Raw genomic sequence first — 6,644 nt, forward strand, 5'->3', positions numbered from 1 at the left:
TGAACTGGCAGAAATACCAGCAAAGGTGTGTGTTATAACTATGCCTACGGGAGCCTAGAAACTGACGGATCCCTGTTTACTAGTAGAATGGTGCACTTGAGGAGCTACGAGCGGAATGTCTTAGGATTAGAAAAAGATTTCAGTAAGCAAAGAGTATATGAATGGTACACCGGGTGGCCAAGGCTGCCCTGAAACGAGAGATAATGCAAAAGTGATAAATCCAATTGCTTTAAGGAACTACAGCACCCAGCTAGCATTTTCGTATGTATAAAAAAGGTAAAAATCAGCATTACATACAGATGTACATGATTAATAAATAGTATTTCATGCGTAAAATTGGCATATCCGTACTATTTTGGAGGCGATATACGTGATTACGAATAATTTTGAGCGTTACGACTATATAAGTATTTATATACGATAATATCCGATTAAGCGCGAGTCGCTCCGTACTACTCTACGATTTTGTGCTGAAAATCGTATGTATGTCAATCATTATCATTATATACGACAGAAAATCAACTTGATCCCGCTTTATCCAGCTTTAGTTACGATTTCGAGTTTGTTAGGAGATATTTACGATAGTTTTCGTACATTGTTATACGAGTTGGTGCTAGCTGGGCAGTCCCTTGAATTACACGGTGGGTGGTGCTGTACGCTCACGGCGATTTCTTAGTTCTCCTTTAACCAATAAAGTTGATTTTTTGTGCATTTTGTGCTATAACGTAGTCAACTACAAAAAATCAACTTTATAAGTTCATAAACAGCTGAGATATCACCTGGGGGATTCCTGTTTGTCGAAACATCGATGCAACAGATGCAAATCCATGGCGTGACGCAAATCGAGTTGCAAAGGCCAAGATAAGAGATCCGACAACGACCACTGAAATGTATCCAGACAGGTTGGCAGAAACAGGACAGGAAGACATTATTAAAAAAGTTTTTCTGGAGCACGATTTGACGATCTGGCCACCTTGTCCATGCGGCGAAGTTGAGGGAGTTGGCACTGAAGACAGCCCGGCCTGGACGGAATTCGTAAAGTAGCGCCAAAACTGGCATTATAGGCATTTTCAGAGCCATGGAAGACAGAGAAGTTAGTACTTCTGCCAAAACCAGGAGAGTCCCCGAAAGATCCAGCAGCTTATATTATCTGACAGCTGGATAGATTCGATTAGGGTGTTACAGGTGGGAGTTTCAGTTAGCCGCCCGTTAACTTCGAGGTACGATGCTGGTCTAACGAGCCTGTCATCGTATGCTCGAATTTCGTCTGGGCGGTGTGGGTAGAGCCAGTAAGACCGTTGCAATAGCCCCGTAATCGTCTTGTACTCTAACAACGGGTTGCGAAGTCTTTCGATGAAGAAGGGTCAAGTCTTAAACACGTTTATAACCCAAGGCTCACTCCTCGACCCATCGCTATGGAATGCTATGTACAATGGCGTGCTCACAAATCATAACCCCGGTAATAGGCGATACTTTGCAGGAGGTCGTTCGAATATTGTCATCCCACACAATAGATGCGATCGAAAGTTGGATGAGAGGTGTAGAGTTGCAAATAGCATACCACAAAACAGAGGTTCTATTCGTTAGCAACTGTAGAGCGGTGCAATATGGTTGGAAACCACCGTTGGTGAGCATACTATAGCCTGTAGGTATCTGTTGTAATACTTGAATGTGATGGACGGCGACTGGTTCAATTCCAACTGCCACGTCGACTATGTCTGCAACACGGTGGCCAAGCTTTAACCGCGACTTCTGGCTACCCTTACTATCACACTAGGATTTCTGCTTTTAGAATCCTGAGGATTCCTACTTCATAGTGTAGGCGATTCTCTTACCGAATTAAAAGCATCCCGGGGATTCAGCTCTTGGATTCTCATATAAGAATTCTTGTTCTATAAGCAAGGCATTCTGTGCGAATACTCTGCTGGATTACTTCGCACGATTCCAATGCGAGGAATTCCAGGGACTCTGAATGAATCGTTTTGGTTTTGGTCCTTTGGTGGTTTGGATACTGAGATACGCGGGTCCAGCATGAATTGCTACGCGAGTTATTAGTGCCTACTGAACCATCTCGTCGGAAGCAGATAGCGTTATCGCCGGAACGATCCCCATTTATTTGCATTACGCTGGCTGATGACAGGGAATGTCATAGACAGAAAGGTATTAGAGGAATACGCAACCGGACGACTGCCCAGTTAACTTCGAGGTACGATGCTTGCTTAACAAACCAATCGCCGCATGTTCGAATCTTGACTGGGCGGTGCTATTATAGAGTCAATAGGGTCGTTGCGCTAGCCCCGTAATGGTCCAGTACTTCAATAACCGGCTGCGAGCACGGTTGTTACAAAGTAGTTGTAGTAACCGAATTAGGACTAATTTCAGTCGTAATTCGGTTGCTTCAACTAAATGGACCTAAAGTGTGCTACTTGGGTAGCGAGTAGTCTTTGTCCGCTTAAGATTCGCGTCAGTGCAAAACGAGCTACCATCTCTTAACGCAGATGAGAATATGTGAGTAGTAATAACTGTCAGTAAAGTAAATGGTCACTAAAATGTGACGCTTGCATAAATTTTAATTTCAAGTGTATTTCGTGTAAAGTATATCCAAAACATTTGTCTTTAATTATTCCAATTTAAATCTTTATCCCTTTGCTTTAACTACCGGTCGCAATTGTTGCAGAAAAGCGTTACAGCTGGCATGCACGATATCCTGAGACATTTCCTCCGAAATCTTCTACAAGCGTTGCTATAAAGTATCTACAATCAATCCTTTGGTGCTCCCTAGTTTACCTAGCATGTAACCCCATGCATAGAATCGAAATCGAGAGGATCGAAATCAGGCGAAGAGGCAGGTTACTCTTTCGAAGAAACAAAATCCGGAAAATTGTCCTCGCACCAAGCCTGTGTAGCTCTTGGCTGGTGAGGCGGTGCAGAATCTTGTTAGAAGCAGCATGGTGTATTCTTGTTGTGTTTTTTGACGACGGGAAGCAAATGGCCCTTCAAAACGTTAGCGATGTATTATTTAGAGTTGATTTTAACACCGGGTTCAATGAACAGTAATGGAAATTTAAAATTTTTTGAGAAAAATCCCCATACCACCGCTCTGGAAACATTGTGGAAGCTTTGAACAGCCAGTTGGTTCCGAGAAATATCAGAATTTGCTAAATACGTCCGACCATTTTGTTCGTTATGGTGATCCTGTAGCAAGAACATTTTTACTTTGGACTATGTTTTACGGCAAGGTATGGGATAGGTTGTCATTCCAAGTAAATCGAAAAATATGAGCGTCACGAAAAAATGATTGGTTTTTTCCTCGAAAATAGTATTTCACAATCACCGTGCAGCTCGTTGAGCAGCTGCCAACATGGTGGTTTATGGTTGACTACAAAATTCTCAGTTTCTTGATCATCTTGCATCCAGACTAATCTGGTTTCCGTCGAATTCGCTCTCTTTCTCGTTTGATGGCTTCCGGTGTTCTTACAGTGCGTTTACAGCCAGGTTTGGGGAGTATCTTTACATGAACCGCCTTCCATGTATCGCTTGATAGTATTCCCAGTGGCTTCAGCTTCTTTAAGTTCCTTTTTTGAGTCCACGTTTAACACGAGTCTTAAACAAATGAAAATTCAGAACAAACTTGCAAGCTGTGTTGAGATTTAAATACACTCTAAACGAAAAATATGCAGACACATCTGTGATTAACACATGTTTAATTAAATACGTCCAAAATACACTGTTAGTTATTACTATTCACCCTGAAAAGCACAGTAAAGTAAAGTAAAATAAAGTAAAGTAAAGTAAAGTAACTATTACTTAGTATACGAAATAAAAAATAGTGGTTCCAGTAGACTTCCTTGTGGTAAACTGAATCCACGCAATACCATTTGCCTATCTGCAAAACTCATATGAGATCTACAAAATACGTACCGTTTTTATTCGTATCATGAATGAAAAGAGAAACCGATTTGGCTTCAATACTCATAAACATCTAAATATAAATGCCTCACATCCCAAGTATTAGGAAAACAGAGTCACTGATTGAAATGCTTCCTGCCAACCTGCTTGCAGCTATTGAATTAATATGGTGTATGAAATTGTTAGGTGTTATTTCGTTTTGTGATAACACAACTCAAACAAAAGATTATGAGAATTGATAGCCAGCGGCAATTTACTCTGCTCCCACAACGTACTGTGGTTTCTTGGGAAAGCACCGGATGGTGTCTTCTATCGAGAACCCAAATATAATAAACAATATGAGCTCTTCTCTCGTGAGGCAGCTGACAATTTGGAAAGTTCTATTTCTGTTTATGTATGAAAGCCTCTGCCAGATAAAACTTTTGAACCTGATAAAGCAAACCCACTACTGGAAATAGATCCCATAGCAAACAGAGGAGACTGTTTTGGACCATTCTGAATGGCTTTATATCTTTTCGATGGTCCACGGAGTAGCACAGTCGTACTTAACCTGGTGGTTGGCAACCACGAGAAAATTAAGCGTGTTAATCTACAGATTCCAAAAAGAACGAAAATTTTTATGTCAACCTTCACACCTACTGCCCAGTCCACAGATACGGATGATTCTTGCTTAGTGAAGCAGATCTCATACCGCACAATAAGCAGTCGAGCAGATAAATAAAACTAATCCCAGATGACATTACAGACTCTTCTTGATACCATCTGTCACAGCAGATTGACTCCGCTCGTTTATTCCCGGTGGCACCAGTAAATTGGAGATCATCGGTTAATAGAGCGGCGTTGTCAGTGTGGGTGTGCGTGTGTTCAACCACAAACAATCAAGCAAACGTCTTGTCTTTGGCAAAACAAGATTATGATTCCACTTCCGCAGGGAGTGTGCTAAACTGCTTCCAGGATATCCGACCGAGATTTTTGTGGTTTCATTACACAGTGTTCTTCGTGGATGGGTAAGTAAGTTCGGGGATTCGCATGTCAGAAATGGATTTGTCGTTCGTTATCTTATCGCGCCGCAGCAGGGATGCTCGCCGCTCGCTTTCATCGACCCCCCGCCAGCCCGCCCGCAAGGCAAGACGCTGTAATCGGAGAATTAATGGCAGTTTGTGATACACGTGTTCGACAGCATTGACAGCAAGATGAAACGATTTGTAATTGAGACAAGTTTTTGCGGTCTGTAGGCAAGTTGGGTTATATAGCGGAAGATTAAGTTACGGAAGCAAAATGTTGTGCCTAAGCTTTCATTTAAATTTAAATTCGGAGAGAAAGAGTCAAGTTCTATAAGATCTTGTTTCCTCTATTGATTTTCAAATTTGATTTTATAACATATACAGAAGTAAATGTTTTACTTTACAGCTTTCAGCGTTTTGATAAGCACGATTGAGTAACAGAGTAAAGGACATAATTAAGAACTAATTTCAGTTTCAGGCTCATTTTAATTATCTAATTCAGAAAAATGAAATCCTGAAATGAAATGAAATAAAACGTTCAATTTAACAAGCAGAGTTCAAACATATTTTCCATCAAAACAAAATAAATAGCTACTCGTAAAAATACCGTTCTCCACCAAAGCAGATTAGAGCGTGAAATCATAATGCACAGAAGCTCTAACAGGAAAACTCTGATTGTGCCCCATATTTGGCCCCTGTTTGACGAAACAATCTCCACACAGTCGGTAATCTGTTTCCCACGCAATCAAATTTCCTTTATGCAAATCAGTGCAGAAGAATGTAGAACCTAACCACCGACCGACTGGTACCACTGCTGGGGCCCGGGCTGTGGCACTGAGTGACTGGTAACCGTGCTTCTCCACATTCCGCTTCACATTGTGTTCATTCCGAAATAAGTTGGTTTAACCGATCGGAATAAATTGTGCCCCACCGCATCGCCTGCCGTCGCCGTCGCCCAGGGGGGCTGGGCTGGGGAGAAAGATTGTCAAGCGACTTTTCACGTTTGTTCGCATAGTCCTTTCCCCGAGTACATTTGCTATGATTCAATTTACTTTTCCCGCGATTTACCGGGTAAAGAAAGATTTGATGATTTAGTTAGTGTTTCCTTGCTAGTAAAAAGGGTTTGTTCGTTGATTGTAAATGGAAGCTAAAAGGCTTCGCTGAAGCTGTTCCAAGAACTCGAGATTGATTGTCATCGATTAAATCGTTGTGAAGTTTTATTGAACTTCGGGCGCTTGTTTAGTACCCAGGAATGATTGTCTTCCGTTTTTCAGAAGGTAATAATCGTTGAATTGCTGCGTTTAAAATGCCCTTGAAAGAACTGGAGCGGTTCCTTTATCTTATCGAAATGATGACAATCAAATTGATATACTGCCATTCATCGTTTATAGTATCTTATCTCTATTGATGCTGTGTCTGGGTTCGGTCGAAATGAGCTTCGGTACCCAGAAGCAACGGAAAATCCTTCGCAATTTATCCTAAACAAACATCCAGCGACTCTGTCACTTGCGCTGCGACTTCGCTCATCCGATTCCGGCCTCCGTCTCACTCGTCGTCATATTTTGTTCCGCCTTTATGATCAATTGATCAACAGTTTGCTGTCGTAACAAAATTATCTCTTTTTTGATGGTGCTTAGCTCTTGAACAAACATGTTTTTGTGCACGCAAAAACTGAGTTCACTCATCCCGGTAGGAGAACCGATTTTAACCAGCATGCGGATTCTGTTCCAA

Source organism: Sabethes cyaneus, chromosome 3 (assembly GCF_943734655.1).
Source record: "Sabethes cyaneus chromosome 3, idSabCyanKW18_F2, whole genome shotgun sequence".
Taxonomy (NCBI): Eukaryota; Metazoa; Arthropoda; class Insecta; order Diptera; family Culicidae; genus Sabethes; species Sabethes cyaneus.